A 23,592-nucleotide genomic window follows, 5' to 3' on the forward strand; every position below is an offset into this window, starting at 1 on the left:
AAAAAATATTATTTTATCATATCTATCAGATCTCACTCTCGTAAGTGGTCGTGTAGGGATTGACAACCCCTATTCGCATTGGTTGCAAGGATTTATTTGTTTTGTGCAGGTACGAGGGACTCGCGCGTAGCCTCCTACTGGATTGATACCTTGGTTCTCAAAAACTGAGGGAAATACTTACACTACTTTGCTGCATCATCCTTCCTCTTCGGGGAAAACCAACGCAGTGCTCAAGAGGTAGGACGCAGCAGGATGCCACACGGGGGATGGACCTCGTACTGGGGGAGGAACGATGCTGCGAAGCTGCACTGAGGGCTGCAAGGTACCAGCAGGCGGTGCAGCGGTACCACTGCTGCAACATCCACTCTAGGACGCTCGAGGCGGGCGACCTCATCCTGAGGTGGGTCCTCTCCAGGGAAGGGTTGCACAAGCTCTCACCCATGTGGGAGGGCCCGTTCAGGGTCATCCATATCTCAAGGCCTGGTGCCGCGCGCCTAGAGACGCAGGACGGGGTGCCTGTCGAGAACACCTGGAACATCCAGCAAATCCGGAAGTTCTACCCATGAAGCAAGGCCCGGTGCCTGCGAAGCAAGGCCCAGTGCCTGTGAAGCAAGGCCCAGTGCCTGTGAAGCAAGGCCCAGTGCCTGTGAAGCAAGGTCCCGTGCCTTTGAAGCAAGGCCCCGTGCCTGTGAAGAAAGGACCAGTGCCTGTGAAGAAGGTCCGGTGCCTGTGAAGAATCGCCGCCTGTGACACTCTCACGTAATAATGAGTGGGGTTGTACACACCCTGGAGTCTCCGGAGAGCCGCCCTCGGGCCTCGGGGGCTCCCTCCCACGCCTAGTGGCAGCGCTTAGCTCTGCGCTGGTAAGAAGACGTCGAAGACTATACTAGGTGCCGGACACGGCTTCTCATTTGCTTTCCGTAGTTGGCTCGCCTTCTCTTAATAGAAGTTTGCTTTAGGTGTCCCTCGCTGATTTGGTTTCATCGCCTTTTGTCGCCTTTTTCGAATCCAGTTCGCTTGTGTTCTCTCTCTCGCATACCTCACGAAGGGGCTAGGCCGGTGCCATCGCGAGGGTTTCTTCTTCCTGCGTTGGTCCTTCTCTCTGCCTTCGAACTGCCTTCTCGCGAGGCACCCTCGTTCGAGCCCACAACCAGCACATCTCTCCTAATCCGTTCCCCTCGGGTACCATGATATGAAGCGCGGGGTCAAGGCTCAGGTGAACGATAAGTCTCCTAGCGAGCTTCCTAACAAGGTTTTTGCAGTTCCTGAGCAACCACTAAGCCAAGACGGGCACGAGGAGACAAGTGCCTCGTGAAGAAAAGGCTGCCCCGAACGCGCCAGGCTAAGATATCTCCGCATGAAATAACGACACAGCACAGAAATAACAAGCACAACGTAATGATTGAGGAATACAGTTCGATACACGCCCCTCCGGGCCCATACTGGTTTCATTTTGATGCAGGAAAGAAAGGAGGAGCAAAACAAAAGCAGCGTTGCATTGAACCGCGGGGGTAGGCCTCCAGCGACGTCCTTAGCTTAGCCGGATCCCTCCTCGCGCTTCACGGAGGCGCGGCGGCGAGATGTCCCGAGCTTAGGCGGATCCCTCCTAGCGGGTGCGGCGGCCGGTCGTAGCCTCCACTACTGGAGCTTTCGCCAAGAGAAGAGCCACCGTAGCTGGACGAGGCACGGTCGGTGGGCTCACCCTCGTCATGGCCATCGCCGAGACCAAGCACCTCCTCGATGTCGTTCATCTCGAGGCAGCACCCGGCACGACGACCATCTTCCCCAAACACCCTCATGTAGAGGGTCGCATCACCGTCGTACTTGAAGTGGAGGATGACCGCTTGCCCAGGCCGCGCGCGCGGGCGAACGTCTGCCAACCGCGGGCCAGAGCTATGTTGCCCGCAGCGGAGACTTCAACTGCGACCCAGCAAGCCCTACTGCAGCAACCGTCCGCCTGCAGCCAGAGCACGCCTGGACAAAGGGCCGGCAGCTTGTTGATGAAGAAGCACGAAAGGTGCAGCTAGTTGTCGATCGGATCCACCGACCAGACAATGAACTCCGGCAGCACCTCTACCGAGTGGAAGCGTGGTCAGGGAGGCCATGCAACCACGGCGTGTCTCCCCTCATCGACGGGGCTACCACGACTAGATCGACCCCCGCCAAGCACAGCGGCGCCACCCCGAGAGCAGGGGGCCACGGCGGGAGTCGTGGTGTGCTTGCGGGGGCGGTCGCGTCCCCATTTAGGCGCCGGGGAGCCGGGCCCCTCGCGAGGGGCCTTTCCTTTCTCCGCGGCGGAGAACCTCTTCGATGGCGCCATTAGAGTCGGTGGTGGAGCAGAGGAGGAAGAAGCGAGCGGAATGGGAAGAGATGAGCGACGGGGGCTCTGCCCCCTCCCCATTTATAGCAGGAGAAGGCCAACCAGCACCCCCACGATCACAGGCAATGATGGCTTTCCTTGCATGTCGCAGGGACTTGTCAAGTCGGGCAGTTGCCGAGGCAGCATATATGGGGAAGCGGAGACGCCCACGTCCAATCAACCGCCACGCGTCAACCAAGGCCCCAAGCTTTTGGGGCCTGCGGCGCTCCGCACTTGATCCTTTGGCTTCGCCTCGAAGCCAAGCCCGAGTGCGCCTTGGGCCCGGGGGCTACTGTCGGCATTCTGGGAATGGGGGTCCTCAGACTTGCCTGCCTGCGGCCTGCGGCGTGGCTGGGCTGGCAGGTCTATACGGACCATCTTCATCGACAAGGCATTCAAGACGCTCCCGAGGGGCCAAGCCTCACGAGGCGGACGATGCAAGACCTCCTCAGGAGCGGCCTCGCCAGGCAGGCTCACGAGGGGCGGAGAGATGAAGGCGGGGCAAGCCTCGCGAGGTCCTCATGACGTGAGCCATGATGATCGAGACCAGGCGGGCGCCAGCGCGCATTGTGTCCTCGTTTCCTCTTTGGTGCCAAGGGGTCAAGCACAGACGCGGAGTACCAAGGCATCAAGCAAAGGTTTCCATATTGGTGCAACGAGACCAAGACTAAAAGGACAACAGGACGGAGGTCACCATGGAGCCCAAGATGGCGTCACCGCCAGAACCTTTGGCAGGCGAAGACCACCTTTTGTCAGGATAACTTGTACTAGTTGTCCCCTTTTGAATTGGCCATTGTTGGCTCCCTCCCACTCAATGTTTGGGGAGAGGACTAGGGCCTATATAAGTAAAACTAGCCATCACAGTGGAGGGGGAGAGTGGATCGACCTCATCACAAGTCGAGAGAGGATCCAAGATCATCTCACCCACACAAGTTCACCAAGCACAAGAACACCTCAACCTCAGGAGGTTGTTCTTCCCTTTGTACTATTCGTCTTCAGCCCAAGAGGCAATCCACCACCACCACACTGGAGTAGGGTATTACACCACAACAGTGGCCGAACTAGTATAAATCTTGTGTCTTTCTGTGTTGTGAGTTTGTTGAGTTCGTCCGCAAGATCTTAGAGAGCTAGGGCGTGGATCGATAGGGAGAAAATCTTCGCGCGCACCCCAGTGTTCGAACCTCAAGGGTTTGCCGGAACCCGTGATCTGACAAACAAAGCCCGCGATACATCAAGATCGTGATATCTCAAGAACACGAGAGAGAGAGATTAAACACATAGCTACTAGTACAAACCCTCAGCCGCGAGGGTGGACTACTCCCTCCTCATCATGGTGGCCACCGGGATGATGAAGATGGCCACCGGTGATGATTCCCCCCTCCGACAGAGTGCCAGAACGGGGCTAGATTGGTTTTCGGTGGCTACAGAGCCTTGCGGCGACGGAACTTCTGATCTAGGCTAACCCCGAGGGTTTTTGGAATATTTGGAATTTTATAGGGCAAAGAGGGGGTGCGAAAGGCCACCGAGGTGGGCACAACCCACCTGGGCCCCCAGGCGCGCCCTGGTAGGTTGTGCCCCCCTCGGGGCACCCCCAGGTGCTGCTCTGGCCCATCGGGAGTCTTCTAGTCCATAAAAATCCACTAAAAGTGTTGCGCTGTTTGGACTCTGTTTGATATTGATTTCCTGTGATGTAAAAAACAAGCAAAAAACAGCAACTGGCACTGGGCACTGGGTCAATAGGTTAGTCTCAAAAAATGATATAAAGTTGCTATAAAATGATTGTAAAACATCCATGAATGACAATACAACGGCATGAATACTTCATAAATTATAGATACATTGGAGACATCAGCATCCCCAAGATTAATTCCTACTCGTGCTCGAGTAGGTAATTGAAAAAGGAAATAATTTATGAACCGTGAATGCGAGCAAAGTGCACAAGTTTGATCAATGACAATTTCAATTACTTTTCCTAGCATCATAACAACAATTCTTTCTCATAAAATTTCTCATGTTAAAGTAGCAACCAATTCACATGTTAAGGTTCAAACAATGAATTCTCTTGAAACTCAACAACGTATGTTCTCAGTCACCAAGCAATTGCAATTCAACTTATTCAATAGAATTTAAGTAAGAGCTCCACATACTCAACCATCATATAGTCTTCTATGATTGCTAATACATATCTTGTAGGATCGAAAGTATGTCTAGAGGGGGGTGATTAGACTACTTGACCAAATAAAAATCTAGCCTTTTCCCAATTTTAAGTCCTGGCAGATTTTAGCAACTTAGCACAAATCAAGTAATCAACCTACACATGCAATTCTAAGAGAATAGCGGCGGAATGTAAAACAATTGCATATGAAGGAAAAGGGTGGAGTTTGGAGGGAGCAAACGCAATGTAGACACGGAGATTTTTGGCGTGGTTCCGATAGGTGGTGCTATCGTACATCCACATTGATGCAGACTTCAACCCATGAAGGGTAATGGTTGCGCGAGTCCACGGAGGGCTCCACCCACGAAGGGTCCACGAAGAAGCAACCGTGTATATCCCACCATGGCCATCGCCCACGAAGGACTTGCAGACCGGTGCCATATTTGTTTTGCTTGCCATTTCCAAACCGTGCATCCGATTCCAGTGATCTTTATATCGATTTCAACCGAAATAAACTCCCCTTTACAGTGGAACTCTTGGTTTTCCAAGTTGATGCCATGTTCAATCATTCCTTTGCAAATCATGCATATGCATCACATATCGCATCCCGCATATCATACCATGTTTGCATCATGTTGCTTGAGCTTTGCACGTGGTTGATTGTGTTCCTTTTTGCTTATTGTTCTTGCTTGGGTAGATCCGGGAGACGAGTACATGAACGAGGAGCCCGTTGAGTACGCTTTCGAGGATCAAGGCAACTCTGAGAACTTTGCAGGGAAGATGACCATACCCTCGAAATCACTTCTATCTTTGCTTGCTGGATGCTTGCTCTTTTGCTATGCCTATGCTACGATACCTACCACTTTATTATCATGCCTCCCATATTGCCATGTCAAACCTCTAACCCACCATGTCCTAGCAAATTGTTGTTTGGCTATGTTACCGCTTTGCTCAGCCCCTCTTATAGCGTTGCTAGTTGCAGGTGAAGATTGGAGATTGTTCCTTGTTGGAACTTGTTTATTGTTGGGATATCACCATATTATATTGTTTATATTAATGCACCTATATACTTGGTAAAGGGTGGAAGGCTCGGCCTTATGCCTAGTGTTTTGTTCCACTCTTGCCGCCCTAGTTTCCGTCATATCGGTGTTATGTTCCCGGATTTTGCGTTCCTTACACAGTTGGGTTATAATGGGAACCCCTTGACAGTTTGCCTTGAATAAAACTCCTCCAGCAATGCCCAACCTTCGTTTTACCATTCGCCACCTAGCCTCTTTTTCCCTTGGGTTTCGGAGCCCAAGGGTCATCTTTATTTAAACCCCCTGGGCCAGTGCTCCTCTAAGTGTTGGTCCGACCGAGTAGACTGCGGGGCCACCTCGAGGCAACTTGAGGGTTGGTTTTACTCGTAGGATGTCTCATCTGAGTGTGCCCTGAGAACGAGATATGTGCAGCTCCTATCGGGATTTTTCGGCACATTCGGGCGGTGTTGCTGGACTTGTTTTATCATTGTCGAGGATGTCTTGTAACTGGGATGCCGAGCCTGATCGGATTGTCTTGGGAGAAGGAATATCCTTCGTTGACCGTGAGAGCTTGTGATGGGCTAAGTTGGGACTCCCCTGCAGGGATTTGAACTTTCGAAAGCCGTGCCCGTGGTTATGGGCAGATGGGAATTTGTTAATGTCCGGTTGTAGATAACATGAAACTTAACTTAATTTAAAATGCACCAACCACGTGTGTAACCGTGATGGTCTCTTCTCGGCGGAGTCCGGGAAGTGAACACGGTGTTGGAGTAATGCTTGACGTAGGTTGTTCTAGGATCACTTCTTGATCATAGTTGTTCGACCGTGCTTTTGCCTTCTCTTCTCGCTCTCTTTTGCGAATATGTTGGCCACCATATATGATAGTCGCTTGCTGCAGCTCCACATCATACCTTTACCTTACCTGTAATCTTAAATAGTCTTGATCGCGAGGTTGTGAGATTGCTGAGTCCCGTGACTCACAGATTACTTCCAAAACAGATGCAGGGACCGATGATACCACTCCAGATGATATGACCGAGCTCAAGTGGGAGTTCGATGAAGACTCTCATCGTTACTACGTGTCTTTCCCAGATGATCAGTAGTGGTGCCCAGTTGGGGCGATCGGGGACTTTGTCGCATTTGGGGGTTGATCTTTATTTTGGTTCCGTAGTTGGACCCTGAGTGTATTGGATGAATGTAATGACTTATTTATGTATTTGTGTGACGTGGCGAGTGTAAGCCAACTATGTACCTTTCCCCTTTATTTATGTGCATGGGTTGTTGTGAAGATTACCTCACTTGCGACATTGCTTTCAATGCGGTTATGCCTCTAAGTCGTGCTTCGACACATGGGAGATATAGCCGCATCAAGGGCGTTACATTTCCCATGGAGTTGTGGTCTTTCTTCTTCTTGGCATACACATCCATGTCATCCTCATGTTCCTCTGGGGCATTGATCAGTTTTGCCCATTCTTCAACAGTGGACTGGTACCTTGTACCTTTAGACATCCATACCACCTCCCCTGATTTGATCAGCTCATCATTCCATTTGGTGAGATTTTGTCCAACAGATTCATCTACTCCACATGCCCTGAAGCTGTCATATACTCCTGGGAAGTGATCTTCATTATCCTAGAGGTATTCCCAATCCACCCATTTCATGTCACATACAATGGGCTTCTTGTCAAGCAAAATAGTCTCATAAAAGTCTTGTTGTTACTTTGTGTGAAACCTGTAATCAACTGCAGTCCTCCTCCTAACAGCATAGGGATCAGACTGTCTCCACAATCTCAGTCCTGCATCTTTTCTGATGTGCATGTCCTCAGCGATTGGATGAGCATCATTATGGTCAGGAATCTTGGGCTTCAACTTCCTCAAAACAAGTGAATCATCTTACTCTTCTTCATCTTGAGGCACTGGGGCCTTGTTCTTCTCCTCAGTAGGTATACTTCTGGTATTTCTCTTGGGTGCAGAAGGTTTTTGAGCAGCAGCCTTGGGAGCAGATTTGGGCTTAGATGGAGTACCCCTGATTTGATAGCATCTCCCACGAGCTTCTGAGACTTGGGAGCTGGTGCAGCATCCTCTTCCTCTTCATCTTCTTCTGGATCTCTCATAATGGAGGATCTACCAAGCACTCTGGCAGTGGTCTTCTTGACCCGTTCCTTCCTCTTCTTTCCTTCTCCAGTAGCCTATCCAGTTGGCTTGGAGGTTTCAGGAGTTGAGGCTCTAACCTTTAAGGTTGGCACCCTCTTGGCAGGGGCCTTCTTGTGCAAGCCAGGCTTTGTTGCAGCTATGCCATATTCCTTCTTCAACACCTTCTTCTTGGAGCTGACTTCCTCCTCAACAGCCACATAGTCCTAATCTTTAGAATCTGAGGTTTTCTTCTTCCTTGACCTGGTGGCTACTTTGGGCAAGTTACTTGGTGTGCTCCTGTTACCATCATCAGAAGTGCTAGAAGGACTAGTGCCCTCACTCAATTGCACTTGTTCCTCATACCTGTTCTGGCTGCCGCTTTGATCAGACATCTCTGCAAACTTACTGACAGCAGACCCTGTGAATAGATATAGACAAGGTAGAGTGGATGAGCATCACAAAGTGCAGAGTTTTTGCAAAAGAGATGACTTAAAAACTTAGTTTTAGTTCTCCACAGAAAGCATTTCGGAGCTACCGATTTGTAAACTCGGTGATACCGAAGCAGCTTTTGGAACCTAAACTAGTGAACTCGGTCAGACCGAGTCATAGTTCGGTGGCACTGAGACTAGTAGGGTTTCACAAAGAATCGAACTCGGTCACAACGATTTGCAGTTTTTGGTCAGACCGAAAATGCATGTGCTATGGCCTAAGCCAAATCGGTGAGACCGATTTCTACAATTCAGTCGGTCCGAGATGAGTTCGGCGAAGACCTAACCCTAAATTTTCAAATCCAATCTAATCTAAGGGAAGTTTTCAGTGGATGGATTGTTTACATACGTGGTCATGATCATGGCAAAGTAATGTGCTATGAATCGGAGTTAAAATAATAGCACAAAAGATTGAACTCTCATACCCTAGTTCGACGGAGTTCGCTACGGCAGCAACGGAGCGGCAGAATTCCGTTAACGGCGATGGAAACCAGAAGCGGAGGTCGCTGGCGGCGAGAAGACGATCCGGAGACCCGAGGTGGCAGAGCAGCATACGCGCAGGCTGAGAGGTTTCGAAGAAATTTCCAAAATCTCACCCGTGGGTTTATATAGCCCGACCCTGTCGGTGTGACCGAGTGGAACAACTTGGTGGCACCAAGATGCAGAATCGCAAGCGGTTACTGCAACTTGGTGTGACCGAAAAGTTCAAATCGGTTGCATCGAGATTGAAAACCTAGATCAACTTAGTGATCTCGGTGTGACCAAAATGGATGACTCGGTCATACCGAAATACACAAACAGGTTTTGGAAGTTTAAGTCTATGATAAATCGGGGACTCCAAGTGCTCCTCACATAGAGTGGTTCGAATCTGACTTGATCAAACTTTGTGATGTAGCATGAATAGAGTTTGAGACGAGAAAAGCATAGATAGCTAGAGGGAGTTCTTAGGCATTCTTGTCCATCCATTTGGCAAAAGAGAAAAAGCCAAACAATCAAAGCAACAAATGGATGTCCTCGAATGAGTAAAATATGCATCCAACATGCTCACACAATAAAATGGCAAATGAAATATGTGACAAAGCATGCACAAACACTCTAGCATCTATCAAGCAATTGGCAATGACCAGGTCATATATATATATATATGAGTATATTGACTTAGGAGTCAAATGAGATCATTTGATTGTAGGCCATACTCATCGTTTAAGCACAAGTGGGGTTACCAATTTTACATAAAGCATTATTGTGCTCACATCATTAGAATTGATTTAGCTCAATTGATTAGAGTAAAGCTCCCCCTAGATGTGATATCCCCCCTAAGAGGGATCAACTAACCTTGGGTTTTGTCGATGATGACTTCATGTAGGTGTTGAAGATGTAGATGCTCAATGTTGATGTAGATCATTCGGAGCAATCCTTTGGAGTGAGTTGCACCTTCAATACCTACATGGGTTAGTCCCACAAGGAACAAACAAGGATATCCATAGACATAGAGTGATATTCACATGAGATGATGTCCATGAATGCATTAGGTTACCTTGTCCCTTGTCTTACCAACAAGAGGGTTTGTGACTCCTTGAACTAGTGCAAGATATGGAAGTTGTTTGCACTTGTCCTTGCCAAAATGATATGAGTGAAGTATGTTGGCGGATTCACCCTCAAGAACTCTCTAGTTCTTCTTCTTAGGGATCCACACCATCTTGATGGGAATCCTTGGAGTTGTAGTCGTACTTGATGAAGTGGAACTTGATGTAGTCTTGGGAACCCACTTGACCAAGGCCTTAAGTGCTTCTTCAAATGCATCAATCTCCTCTTGAAGCTTGTCCTTGCCTTTTAGCTTGTGGTCTTGTGGTGGAAGATCATCTTGAGCTTGTGTTCCTTGGAAGGAAGTAGGATCATACTTCTCTTGTTGAGGAACAAACTTCGTCTTGGGGTATTGATCTTCTTCCCACTCAACTCCATTGGCATTGAACTTTCATTCAAGACCAACACCTTGATTCTTCTGGTGTCTTCCTTGCTTGCGTACAATTTCCTCAAATTGCTTACTTCTAGCAAGACTCTTGTAAACACCTTTCTCTATAATTCCCTTCAATAAGCTATTTTCTTGCTCAAGTGTAACTTGGCTAAGAGAATCATTAGTGGAATCAAGAGAGCTACTAGAAGCAAGAACATTGGATTTAGCATGATTGTTGTTACTACTAGAGGAAGAATCTTTCTTGTTCTTGTTGCTAGATTTAACTTGTGGCACGTAAGTAGACAAGAGTAAACGCTTGGCAATGTAAGAAGAACTTTTCTTGTGAAGATCGTCATTGATTGCTTTTAAGAACTCATGCTCTTGCTCAAGGTTGAGCTTTTCAAAGCGTATCTTCTCATGAGTCATTAAAAGTTCTCGATGATCTTCCAAGGTAGTTTCATGAGCTAACTTAAGAGTGTTTAGTTCTTTAGTTAGACGCTCAATCTCCTTCTTATCATTGTCATTCGTTTTATCTTGATTAGCATGATTAATAGCAAGTTCATCATAGTTTTCATAACTAGAGTTGTCAACAAGTAAATCATCATCACCTAGCAAATCATCTTCATCACTACTGAAATGAACATACTCAGGGTGTGATACCATTGGGCCTTTAGCCATGAAGCATCTTCCAATTCCTTCATTTGGTGACTCAAATATGTCGTAGGAGTTGGTTGACACAAGTGCTAGACCGGCAACACCTTCATCTTGAGTATATTCGGAGTCGGAGTGATAACTTCTTTCGGAGTGATTGTCGTAGTCGCAGCCGGATAGTCATTCACCAACATGAGCTTGATGTCTTCGTTTTGTGTAGCTCTTTGATGACTTGTCCTTCCTTTCCGAATCCTTACTTCTCCGTGATGTTATTCATTCATAACGGTCATCTCTACTCCTTCTCTCTCTTGGTGGTGATTCTTCTCTTCTACTTCTTATTTTGGGAGAATCTTCTCTTCTTTTGTAGGGAGCCATACACTCATTGGAATAGTGTTCGGGTCTTCCACAATTGTAGCAATTGCGCTCATGACTAGAAGATCTTTTGTCATTGTAGGAGCTTGACTTGGAACTTCTTTCCTTGCTTCTACTCTTGTAAAACTTGTTGAAGTTCTTCACCATTAGGCTCAATTCTTTGTTGAAGGTTTGTTTCTCACTTGATGATGTGGGAGCATCACACGAGGCTTTGTAAGCACCACTTGACTTGTTGTGAAGCTCTTCCTTATCCTTGAGTGACATCTCATGAGCAAAAATTCTTACAATAACTTCCGTTGGCTTGAGATCTTTGTAATTGGGCATCATTTGGATCAATGTGCACACGGTATCATATTTTCCATCCAAGGCCCTTAGGATCTTCTTGATGATGAATCTATCGGTCATCTCTTCACTTCCTAAGCCGGCAATCTCATTTGTGATGAGAGCAAGCCTAGAGTACATTTCAGCGACACTTTCACCATCCTTCATTTTGAACTTGTCAAGTTGACTTTGAAGCACATCCAATTTGGATTCCTTGATGGAGTCGGTACCTTCGTGCATATCAATCAAAGTATCCCAAATTTCCTTTGCATTCTCAAGACGGCTGATTTTGTTGAATTCTTCGGGGCACAATCCTTTGAAGAGAATATCACAAGCTTGAGCATTGTATTGCAGCATCTTCAACTCCTCCGTGGTAGCTTCACGGTTCAGTTCTCTCCCATCAAATAATTCACCTTGCAAGCCAATACACACAGTAGCCCAAACGGCGGGGTTATGTCCAAGAATATGCATTTTCATCTTATGCTTCCAACTAGCAAAATTAGTACCATCAAAGTAAGGACCTCTACGATGGTAATTTCCCTCACTAGATGCCATACTCTTCTAGGTTGTGAAACCAAGGCTATGATCACCAAAAGCTATGGAAATCAAAGCAAATGGGGAGCAAAGCTCTGATACCACTTGTAGGATCAAAAGTATGTCTGGAGGGTGGTGATTAGACTACTTGACCAAATAAAAATCTAGCCTTTCCCAATTTTAAGTCTTGGCAGATTTTAGCAACTTAGCACAAATCAAGTGATCAACCTACACATGCAATTCTAAGAGTATAGCAGCGGAATGTAAAACAATTGCATATGAAGGTAAAGGGAGGAGTTTGGAGGGAGCAAACGCAATGTAGACATGGAGATTTTTGGCGTGGTTCCGATAGGTGGTGCTATCGTACATCTACGTTGATGGAGACTTCAACCCGCGAAGGCTAATGGTTGCGTGAGTCCACGGAGGGCTCCACCCATGAAGGGTCCACGAAGAAGCAACCTTGTATATCCCACCATGGCCATCGCCCACGAAGGACTTGCCTCACTATGGTAGATCTTCATGAAATAGGAGATCTCCTTGCCCGTACAAACTCCTTGGTTCAACTCCACAATCTTGACGGAGGCTCCCAAGTGACACCTAACCAATCTAGGAGACACCACTCTCCAAAAGGTAATCGATGGTGTCTTGATGATGAACTCCTTGCTCTTGTGCTTCAAATGATAGTCTCCCCAACACTCAACTCTCTCTCATAGGATTGGATTTGGTAGAAAGATGATTTGAGTGGAAAGCAACTTGGGGAAGGCTAGAGATCAGGATTTATGTGGTTGGAATGGAATATCTTGACCTCAACACAAGTGTAGGTGGTTCTCTCTCAGAAAATGTATGTTGGAAGTGTAGGCATATTCTGATGGCTCTCTCCATGAATGAAGAGTGGGTGGAGGGGTATATATAGCCTCACACAAAGTCTAACTGTTACACACAAATCACCAAACTCGGTGGGACCGAATTATAGAACTCGGTCAGACCGATTTACTTCAAAATGCGAACATTAGGATTTTCGGTGGGACCGACATGTCAACTCGGTGGGACCGATTTCATTAGGGTTAGGGCATAACGTAATCTCGGTGAGACCGATTACACAAACTCAGTGGGACCGATTTGAGTAATCAACAAACAGAGAGTTGGTCAGGCAAACTCGGTGGACCGATTCGCTCATCTCGGTTAGACCAAAACATTACGAAGGGGAAACTAATTTTTTGTATTGCAATCTTGGTGGGACCGATCGCTCATCTCGGTTGGACCGAAGCGTTACGAAGGGAAACAAAGAGGTTACAATCCCATCTCGGTGAGACCAAGATCCCTATCGGTGAGACCGAAGTGACTAGGGTTTGTGGCAGTGGCTATGTCAAGTGAACTTGGTGGCACCGGATAGAAGATTTTGGTGGGGCCGAGTTTGACTTTTGGTTTGGGACATATGTGGATATGAGAAAGTAGTTGAGGGTTTTTGGAGCATATCACTAAGCATTTTGAGCAAGTAACTCATTAAGCAACACCTCACCCCCTTTTAATAGTATTGGCTTTTCCTATGGACTCAATGTGATCTTGGATCACTAAAAGTAAAATGTAGAGTCTTGTGCTTTGAGCTTGAGCCAATCTTTTATCCTTAGCATTTTGAGGGGTCCACTTTCTAATCCATGCCATGCCAATCATTAAGCTTTCTTGAAATATTTATCTTAAAATAGCATTAGCTCAATGAGCTATATGTTGATAGGAATTACCAAAACCATCCAGGGAAAGTTGCACTTTCAATCCCCCCTTTTTGGTAATTGATGACAACATATGGATCAAAGCTTCAACAAATGATCATAGGATTGAAAAACATCGTTGCTTTGAGAAGTATGTGATAAGCAAGAGCTCCCCCTAAATTTGTGCATTATTTAAGATTTTCTTCTGATTGCAAATGCACAATTGATTAGGAATCATGGGTTACTCTTCCATGTCACATACATCTTGGTGGAGCGCTCAAAATGATAGAAATTAAAAACATGCACTCATCACCAAGCAAGTGGATGATCATATATGAGATATAAAATATAGTATCATCCAAACAAGCATTAAGGTAGCAAATGATCAACCACATGATCAAACAAGTATCTCACACGAGGACATAAAGTATCTCACACAATAAAAAGTTCAACCAAAAGCAAGAGAGATAAAAAGCAAGACACTCTCTCTCGAATCCTATGTTCTATACATATTTCTCCCCCTTTGGCAACAAGTTACCAAAAAGTTTGAAAATGCATAGTGTTATGCGTCTCTCAGGCTTGGTCTTAGGGAGGTGGTGTAGAGAGAACTCCAAGGACGAAGGCATCTGTAGATGTAGTTGGAGCTGGTGGAGTGGGTGCTGGAGGTGGCACTAGAGCTATAGCTATTGGTACTGACAATGTAGCTCTAGCATCTGAAACTGGCGCTGTAGCAGACCTTGGACCTCGTGGCACACTGCAAAGATCCTTTATAGGCCCTATTTTTTCTTAAATTCATTCAATTTCAACACACAAGTTTCAACACACAAATTTCACAGCAGACATATCCAACACACAAGTTTCATCATATCTGCATACATAACCAACACATAGTTCCATCCATACATATTACAATAGTTTCACATTGTTCATCCAACACCTATCCACCGATATAACAAGTTCCATCCATGCAAGTTCATCGATACAAAATAAAATCAGAAAGGGAAAAGAAGCACTCCATCCATGCAAGCTTCTGTGAATTAAATGAAATCTGCAAAATGGGAAACAAGAAAGTTAGAAGAAGAGGACTAGAAGAAGAAGAAGATCATGATGATGAAGAAGAAGAAGAAGAGTAGAAGAAGAAGTAAGCGTACTTAGGTAAAATGGAGCTAACCTAGCTAATTATGCCATTTTTGATATAAAGCAGCAAAGTATAGGCCTTTATTGAGATAACCTAGGTAACTAAGCATATTAGAGATAACTTGGAGCTAACTTAGGTCATTTTGGAGGAGAAGAAGAAGAAGAAGAAGAATACTAGAAGAAGAATACTAGAAGAAGAAGAAGAAGAAGGTTATTACCCTTTTCCTTCTCATTCTTCTTCTTTTATTCTTTCTTTTTCTTCTCTTTCTTCTTCTATTCTTTCTGTTTCTCCTCTTCCTTGTTTTTCTTCTTCATATTCCTTATTTGTGTCATTTTAGAGCTTACATAGGTAATTATGCCATTTTTAGCTAACTAAGCTTATTATGTCAATTTGGAGGAAAATAAGGTAAGTATAGGTCATTTTTGTGCTAACACAAGTCACTAGTACAGCGACGTGCTAAACAAACGGTTTTTAACCCCTTTCCGCAACGGCACTTGGAATCGTCGCCAAGTGAGTGTGGGCGATTGGGGGGGTCCTTCCCACACGACCTAGAAATCGTCGGGGATAGGACCTCCTAGGACCCAGGTTGGGGCCGTGTGCGATCGGGCGAGGCATTGACACCCAATCATTTCCGTAGGTATGTACATCCCACACGGTGAATCCCAGAAATCATTTCCGTAGGTATGTACATCCCACACTGTGAATACCAGAAATCATTTCCGTAGGTATGTACATCCCACATGGTGAATCCCGGAAATCATTTCCGTAGGTATGTACATCCCACACAGTGAATCCCAGAAATCATTTCCATAGGTATGTACATCCCACACGGTGAATCCCAGAAAATCATTTCCTTAGGTATGTTCATCCCACACAGTTCTTTGTGTGGAAACGTTTGTGCAACGTGGCCTAACGCAAATAGTTCACTGCCGGAAGCCATGTGTGATTGTTAGTTGATCGAACACGCCTACTTTCTAGAAACCGTGCGGGTTGTTTGAGTTCATCGCCCACGGTGCTGTCTGAGTAATCCTTTGCAATAGAAAACCCCAATAAGCAGGGTAATTAGCCCATTATTGATAATCCATGTACTAATCAAACTAATATTTCTTATAAAACACGCCAGATATTTCATATCCGTATAAAAGCAACCAGAATTTCATAATCGAATTACATCAGATAGCTTCGGCACTCAGTTACACCATTACACAACAGCACCAAGTTTCACATGCAGCATCAAAAACCTTTGGAAAGTAGCATCATACACGGTAAATAGACAGATGAATCTCATCTGGGAAACTGCAGAAGCAGAAGGCAAATATTGAGCCTTTAGTGATGTTGAATGTCCTTGTAACTTTAGGCCAGTGGCTATGGATAATTGCCCGCCCAACCTTCGTCCTCTTCAGCAAGACTTCAATATTGTACCGTGAGTGTTGAATGAATACCTTCCTCGCCTCTTGACCATGCAGGTGGTTTGAGAGGTAATCATCGGTGAACTGCTTTGAGAAGTACTGAAAACAAAGCTATGCATAAATCGCTATTGTAAATTTTGAAATGGTGCAAAGGGTAAAAACAAGGTAAAAGAGTTGGTACCATACTATAGTTGACTGATGTCTTCTTCATTGTGCAAACAAAGATATTGCTATTATTTGTCGCAAGTTTCTTCATCCTAACAATCTTTCTGAGTTTGTTGACTTGACTGGTATTCATGGACATCTCATTTCCCCATATGCAAAATGGGTCGAACAGTGGGTCTAAGCCTCTCACAGCAGGACCTACATGTGCAAGACCAAATTGTAAGAAACCTAAATATTAGAATGATTCCTGCTACTGCACAATAATGTGCTATTAGCCAAAGGACCCTGCTTGAACAAACCTCGATGGTAAACCGCACTGTCTCCCATTGTTTCCCTGCAACACACATAAGGAAGATCTTGATCAGGTTAACTGAGAGTTGCCATACTATCAGTAGAATATGTATTGAGTACAGCCAAATTGCACAACTGAACCAAATAGTTAAATGGACAGCAGACCAAATGAACCAAAATAGTTAACTGAGCACGACATTGCAGAGTAGAAACATGTATGAGAAGATAAGACAGTTAACAAAACAAAGAATGCTGGAGAAGAGTACTACGAAATGTAGCAATTGTTGGACCAAAGTGTTAACTGAACATTACATTGCAGAGGACCAAACTGTTAAGTGGACATCAAATTGCATATTAACATTACAAAGGACAAACCACTAGAAGGCACTGTTGGTGGCCTCGAGAAAATATCACGAACTGTATTTTAAAGTAGACAACCGCGTGGCGGTGTCCATGATGGCCTCGAAGACGAGGTGCTCCTCCAAGATCTGGCGGTCGACACGCATGGCAGCCATAGCGACCTTGTTCGCACGTGCGACCGCATGCTACTGAGCTACATGTTATACTGCATGCAAAATGGTTGTGGCGGCGCTTAACTGGAGTAGGGGGCAGTGATTTTGGTGGAAGGTGTCGCTCCATCAGTCGGGGAATGTGGGACGGGAAAGGGGAGGATGGTGTGGGTGGGGTGTGGATTACCTGACCATATCGACGAGCCCGTGTAGCAAGAAGAAGGGTCGGCGGCGAGGAGGTCGTGCAGCAAGAAGAAGGGTCGCCGGCAAGGAGGCGGCGCTACAACAAGAAGGGTCGCCGGTGAGGAGGCGGCGCTACAAGAAGAAGGGTAGCCGGCGAGGTGGCGGTGCTGGAAGAATAAGGGTAGCCGGCAAGGAGGCGACGCTACAAGAAGAAGGGTCGCCGGCGAGGAGGCTGAGCTGCCAGTAAGAAGTAGTGAAGGTTTGAACTTGGAAAGCAAGGAGGAACAGTGGAAATGTGACTTTTGGTAGGAGGCAGGGGGCGGGGAGATAGATATTTCCGCGGTGGCAAAAAAATTTTGCTCGGTGCCGCGAGAAACTGGCGCACCAGTGTGGTTCAAGCGGGGGCGGTGGACTGTAGACAACGAAGCTTCCTGCGTAAGCCAGACAAGACGGTGCACCAAGATATTTTATACCGCATCCCACATGATTCTTTCCAGTAAACTATTTGTGGTATACCTGGTTTTTTCATTATGTTTTTAAAGACAAAATGGTGTTACGGAGGGAAAGGATGGTGTTTGAATTGCTAGAACATTTACATACAGTGAACTAGCAACTAGTACATGAGTGTCGTGTCTAAATTTGGAATTATTCCGGGTTCGTTTGGCATTTTTATGCATTAATTGAGTTTCTAGGCATTTAATGTGCATAATTCACATTTGAACTACAAGCACCTTCTCCAATGAACCAAAGTTTGTTGAAAAATCACATGTGTGTCTTTGGGTGAATTTATAGGTCCCATGCAAGAAATGGGAATGAAATTCAAACATCTGGGCGTCATGGCTCGGCCGGAATGATTGAGAAACTTGGTTTCTTAATCCTGTAAATCCAAAACATGGCTCGAAATCATGAACTTGGCATGGTGTCATGACATGGCACCAACATGTTTGAGTAATTTTTTTGGCCGAATTGGGACAAGCTTTGGTGTAAGCTTCTTGCAAACCGGAGCTTCCATCAAGAAGGCTCGTGGTTCCGAGAGGGAACGTGCCACCTCCGTGTGCGAAACGACAAATGTAGACTGCCTTCTCCCGCCTTAATTTTTTCACATTGGTAGATTAGACCAAGTAGAAGTATCGTGCTAAATTTTGGAATTATTCCGGTTTCGTTTGGTATTTTTATGCATTAATTGAGTTTCTGGGCATTTAATGTGCATAATTCAAGTTTGGACTACAAGCACATGCTCCAGTGCACCAAAGTTCTTTGAAAAACCACATGTGTGTCCTTGGGTAAATTTCTAGGTCCCATGCAAGAGATGGGAATGAAATTCAAACATCTGGGGGTCGTGGCTCGACCGGAAAGATTGAGAAACTTGGTTTTTTAATTCGTGTAAATCCAAAACACGCCTGAAAATCATGAAAATTGGCATGGTGTCATGACATGGCACCAACATGTTGGGGTAATTTTTTTGGCCAAATTGGGACAAGCTTTGGTGTAAGCTTCTTGCAAACCGGAGCTTCCGCCAAGAAGGCTCGTGGTTCCGAGAGGGAACGTGCCACCTCCATGTGCGAAACGACATACGTACACTGCCTTCTCCCGCCTTAATTGTTTTACACAGGCAGATTAGACCAAATGTAAGTATCGTGCTAAATTTTGGAATTATTCCGGGTTCGTTTGGCATTTTTATGCATTAATTGAGTTTATGTGCATTTAATGTGCATAATTCAAATTTGAACTACAAACACAGGGTCCATTGCACCAAAATTGTTTGAATAACCACATGTGTATCCTTGGGTGAATTTCTAGGTCCCGGGCAATAGATGAGAATGAAATTCAAACATCTGGGCATCGTGGCTCGCCCAAAAAGATTGAGAAACTTGGTTTTTTAATTCCTGTAAACCCAAAACACGCCTAAAAATCATGAAACTTGGCATGGTGTCATGACGTGGCACCAACATGCTGCAGTAATTTTTTTGGTCAAATTGGGAGAAGCTTTGGTGTAAGCTTCTTGCAAACCGGAGCTTCCGCCAAGAGGGCTCGTGGTTCCGAGAGGGAACGTGCCACCTCCGTGTGCGAAACATCATACGTACAATGCCTTCTCCCGCCTTAATTTTTTTACGTAGGCAGATTAGACCAAATAGAAGTATCGTGCTAAATTTTGGAATTATTCCGGGTTGGTTTAGCATTTTTATGCATTAATTGAGTTTATGCGCATTTAATGTGCATAATTCAAATTTGAACTAGAAGCACGGGCTCTAGTGCACCAAAGTTGTTTGAAAATCCACAGGTGTGTCCTTGGGTGAATTTCTAGGTCCTATGCAAAAGATGGGAATGAAATTCAAACATATGGGCGTTGTGGCTCACCCGGAAAGATTGAGAAACTTGGTTTTTTAATTCCTGTAAATCCAAAACACGCCTAAAAATCATGAAACTTGGCATGGTGTCATGACATGGCACCAACATGCAGCGGTAATTTTTTTGGCCGAATTGAGACAAGCTTTGGTGTAAGCTTCTTGCAAACCGGAGCTTCCTCAAGAAGGCTCGTGGTTTTGAGAGGGAACGTGCCACCTCCATGTGCGAAACGACATATGTACACTGCCTTCTCCCATCTTAATTTTTTTACACAGGCAGATTAGACCAAATATAAGTATCGTGCTAAATTTTGGAATTATTCTGGGTTCGTTTGGCAGTTTTATGCATTAATTGAGTTTATGCGCATTTAATGTGCATAATTCAAATTTGAACTAGAAGCACGGGCTCCAATGCACCAAAGTTGTTTGAAAAACCACATGTGTGTCCTTGGGTGAATTTCTAGGTCCTATGCAAGAGATGGGAATGAAATTCAAACATCTGGGCGTCGTGGCTCAGCCAAAAAGATTGAGGAACTTGGTTTTTTAATTCCTGTAAATCCAAAACACCCCTGAAGATCATGAAACTTGGCATGGTGTCATGACATGGCACCAACATGTTGTGGTAATTTTTCTGTCCGATTTGCCAAGGCGCACACATTAACAATCAGCAAAATCATTTTGGAACAAGTGTTGTCACGTTACAAATTGGAAACACAAGTATTATTAAAACCGTGGGCATTCTACTTACCAATTACGTGCTGCCACGCGTCCCCTTTTTTTATTGACTAGGAGGTGTCGTGCGGGGTAGCTATTTGAGTACGGGAGGCGTGTGATCAGACCCCTGCACGTGCTCATCAGGAGGAGAGCACTTTCACCGCTACCCGACGCGCACCTCCCTCCCAACGTCCCCATTAATGGCGCCCGAGCACCTGTTCTACGGCGTGGCTATATGTCTCACTGGACTGAGATTTAAGAAAGAAAAATGAAAATCTGAAAAGAAATTTTTGCACAGATCTTGATGTATGATCCGACGGACCTATATAGCATCGACTGTGACTTATAGCAAGCATGATGAATATAAGGACGATGATAGTGGATAATAATTGTCTTACATATTTAGGAACATAATTTAAAAAGCCACATGCGGCAATGCTCGAAATACACAAGGCAAAATAAGAAGGAAGACCACGATCCAGCTCGCTGATCTCTACTTTGTTGATGCGTTGCTGCAGGCCACGGGAACTAGTCTCCGCGGCGAGCGGCGATGAGCTCTTTCTTGTCCTCAAGATGCTGCTTGAGAGCATCCATAGATTCCTCCACTAGCCTTCTGCGCTCGATGCACAGCATGGCATTCTCGTCCATAAGTTTCCTGACGATGACGCCGGTCCTCTCCAACAAGGCAGTGGTCTGCTCCTGCTGCCCCGCACTTTCGACGATCTTCGCCCTCAGAAGGTCGCGCTCAGCCTGGAGCTTTGCATTGCTCTCATTTAGTTGTCGGATGACGCCGGTAGACTATTCAAACGAGGCTTTCAGGTCATCCTACAACCTCGCCCACCTGGAGATCTGATCCATCTTCCTAAGGACGAGGGCACGCATGCGCCTGTAAGGGTCCTCGCCTACCCACGAGACATTTTCCCCGGCCGCCGCGGCGCGCAAGGACATCTCTGCTGCATTCGCGGCACGGCGGGACATCTCTTCTGCTTCCGTGGTGCAGCCAGACGAGTATGCTGCATCAACAATGCGGCGGACCTCTGTGATGCTTCGGCAGCGCGGCGGGACCTCTTTGCTACTATGGTCGTGCGGCGGGACATGTTGGCTGCTTTTGCGGCGAGGCAGGACATCTCTCGTGCTTCCGCTTCCAGGCTCGCCTCTCCCTCGTGGCAATCTCTCAACCCAGAACTCACGCTGGCCATGGCAGACGCAAGGGAATGATGATGAATGACTCGTTTGTTTTTGTCGATGAGGAGTTGAGGGAGTGTGCAGTCATCTTGGAGTAGTAGTATTTATAAACGAGTAGTAATACACTCCTAAGTGGGAAACCGTTTAGGTTTTGATTGGTATGAACAGGTTTGCAATTTGGAATGTGATGGGACACAGCCTCCCTGTTCTTCTAAAAAAATTGTGACGGGACGCATGCTCAAAATTTACTGACGGTTATAAGTGCGGCACTATTCCCGAAAGTCGTAACATGGGCACGTACGCCTTCTCAGCCGCGTACATGGCGTTTGCACCATAGGGTGCACCATAATAGGCAATGTCAGCACCAACACGCACGGTTCTTTTAATTAGAATGTGTGTGCCCGTCTAGCGCACACACGTTGATCTATCTAACTGTTTCAGTTTGTTGTGGCTAATCGCAAACAGTTCATCCATGTGAAGTGTATGCCATCAATCGCAGACACTTCGATCTAGCTGACTCATTTCTGTTATGTTGCCTAATTGCAAACTATTAACCCTTCTGAAGCGTATGCCCTCAATCACACACACCTTGATCTGGCTGACCATTTCTTTTGTGTTGCCTAATCACAAACAGTTCATCCGAGTGAACCGTATGCTGTGTATCGCACACGCCTTCATCTGGCTTCCCGTTTCTTTTGTTCCTCCTCATCGCAAACAGTTAATTGAACTGAACCATATGCCCTTCATCGCACACGCAACTAAAACCTGAACCGTGTTTGATGAATCCATCATCGCAAACGTTTTATTCATTTATGACGGTTTTCATACAGCACCGTTTGCGATTATTGCATCACACACAGTTTCTCGAAGGGTCTCTGATCATAGTGTCGCGTTAGCAGCATCCTGCAATAGTGAGTAATTATGCCATTTTTTAGCTAACATAGGTAAAATGGATCATTTTGGAGCTAACCTAGCTAAAATGGATCATATTGGAGCTAACCTAGGTAAACTTGGTCATTTTGCAGCTAACCTAGGTAAAATGGATCATATTGGAGCTAACCTAGGTTAAATGGGTCATTTTGGAGCTAACTTAACTAATTATGCCATTTTTGAGTTAATTAAGCATAATTATGCCATTTTTTACACAAGTACGCCAAGTGTATGTCATTATTGAGCAAACCTAGGAAACTAACTAAGCATATTAGAGATAACTTAGCATATTAGAGCTAATTTATATCATTTTGGAGGAAACAAAGCTAAGTATAGATCATTTTGGAGATCTGACATACCTGACATAGTTCACTCCTCCTTCTTCTCCTTCTCCTTCTCCTTCATCATCCTGATGCGCCTAGAGCGGCGAGGTAGTGGAGGCAGTTGGATGTAGTCTTCTACCACAATTGGCATGGTCATGTCGCTCGGCTGTGGGATCGCCGGCGCCACCACCATCGCGAGGTCATTGTCAGGCACCACCACCATCGCGAGGCCATCTTTTCAGGCAGCACCATGGCTAGGTCATCCTAAGCCACCCCCATCTCTTGCCCATCGTCAGCCACCATCATCTCTTGCCCATCGTCAGCCACCACCAACGCTAGGTCATCCTCAGCCACCACCATCTCTTGCCCATCGTCAGCCAGCACATCCTCATCCCCACTCTGCTCCTCTTCTTCCCCGCTCCATTCCGGATCATCCTCGCTGCTGCTTTTGATGCAGCCAGAGTCGCTGCTGCTTTGGCTATAGCCAGAGTCGCTACTGCTGCTCCCATTACCTAACCAAATGCAACAATGACCATTAACAATCGATGTGAGACAAAGCCAAATGTAGAGGAAGAAGAGGCAGAACATACTGGCATCATCGTCATCCTGGTAGCGCATGTGACACATAGTCGTGTCGAACACCTTCACGGTGAGCATGGCGTCACCGTCGTACCTGAAGAGAAGGAAGTACATGTGCCGCAGGTCGTA

The sequence above is a fragment of the Triticum aestivum genome, chromosome 6A (genome assembly GCF_018294505.1).
Source record: "Triticum aestivum cultivar Chinese Spring chromosome 6A, IWGSC CS RefSeq v2.1, whole genome shotgun sequence".
Classification (NCBI taxonomy): Eukaryota; Viridiplantae; Streptophyta; class Magnoliopsida; order Poales; family Poaceae; genus Triticum; species Triticum aestivum.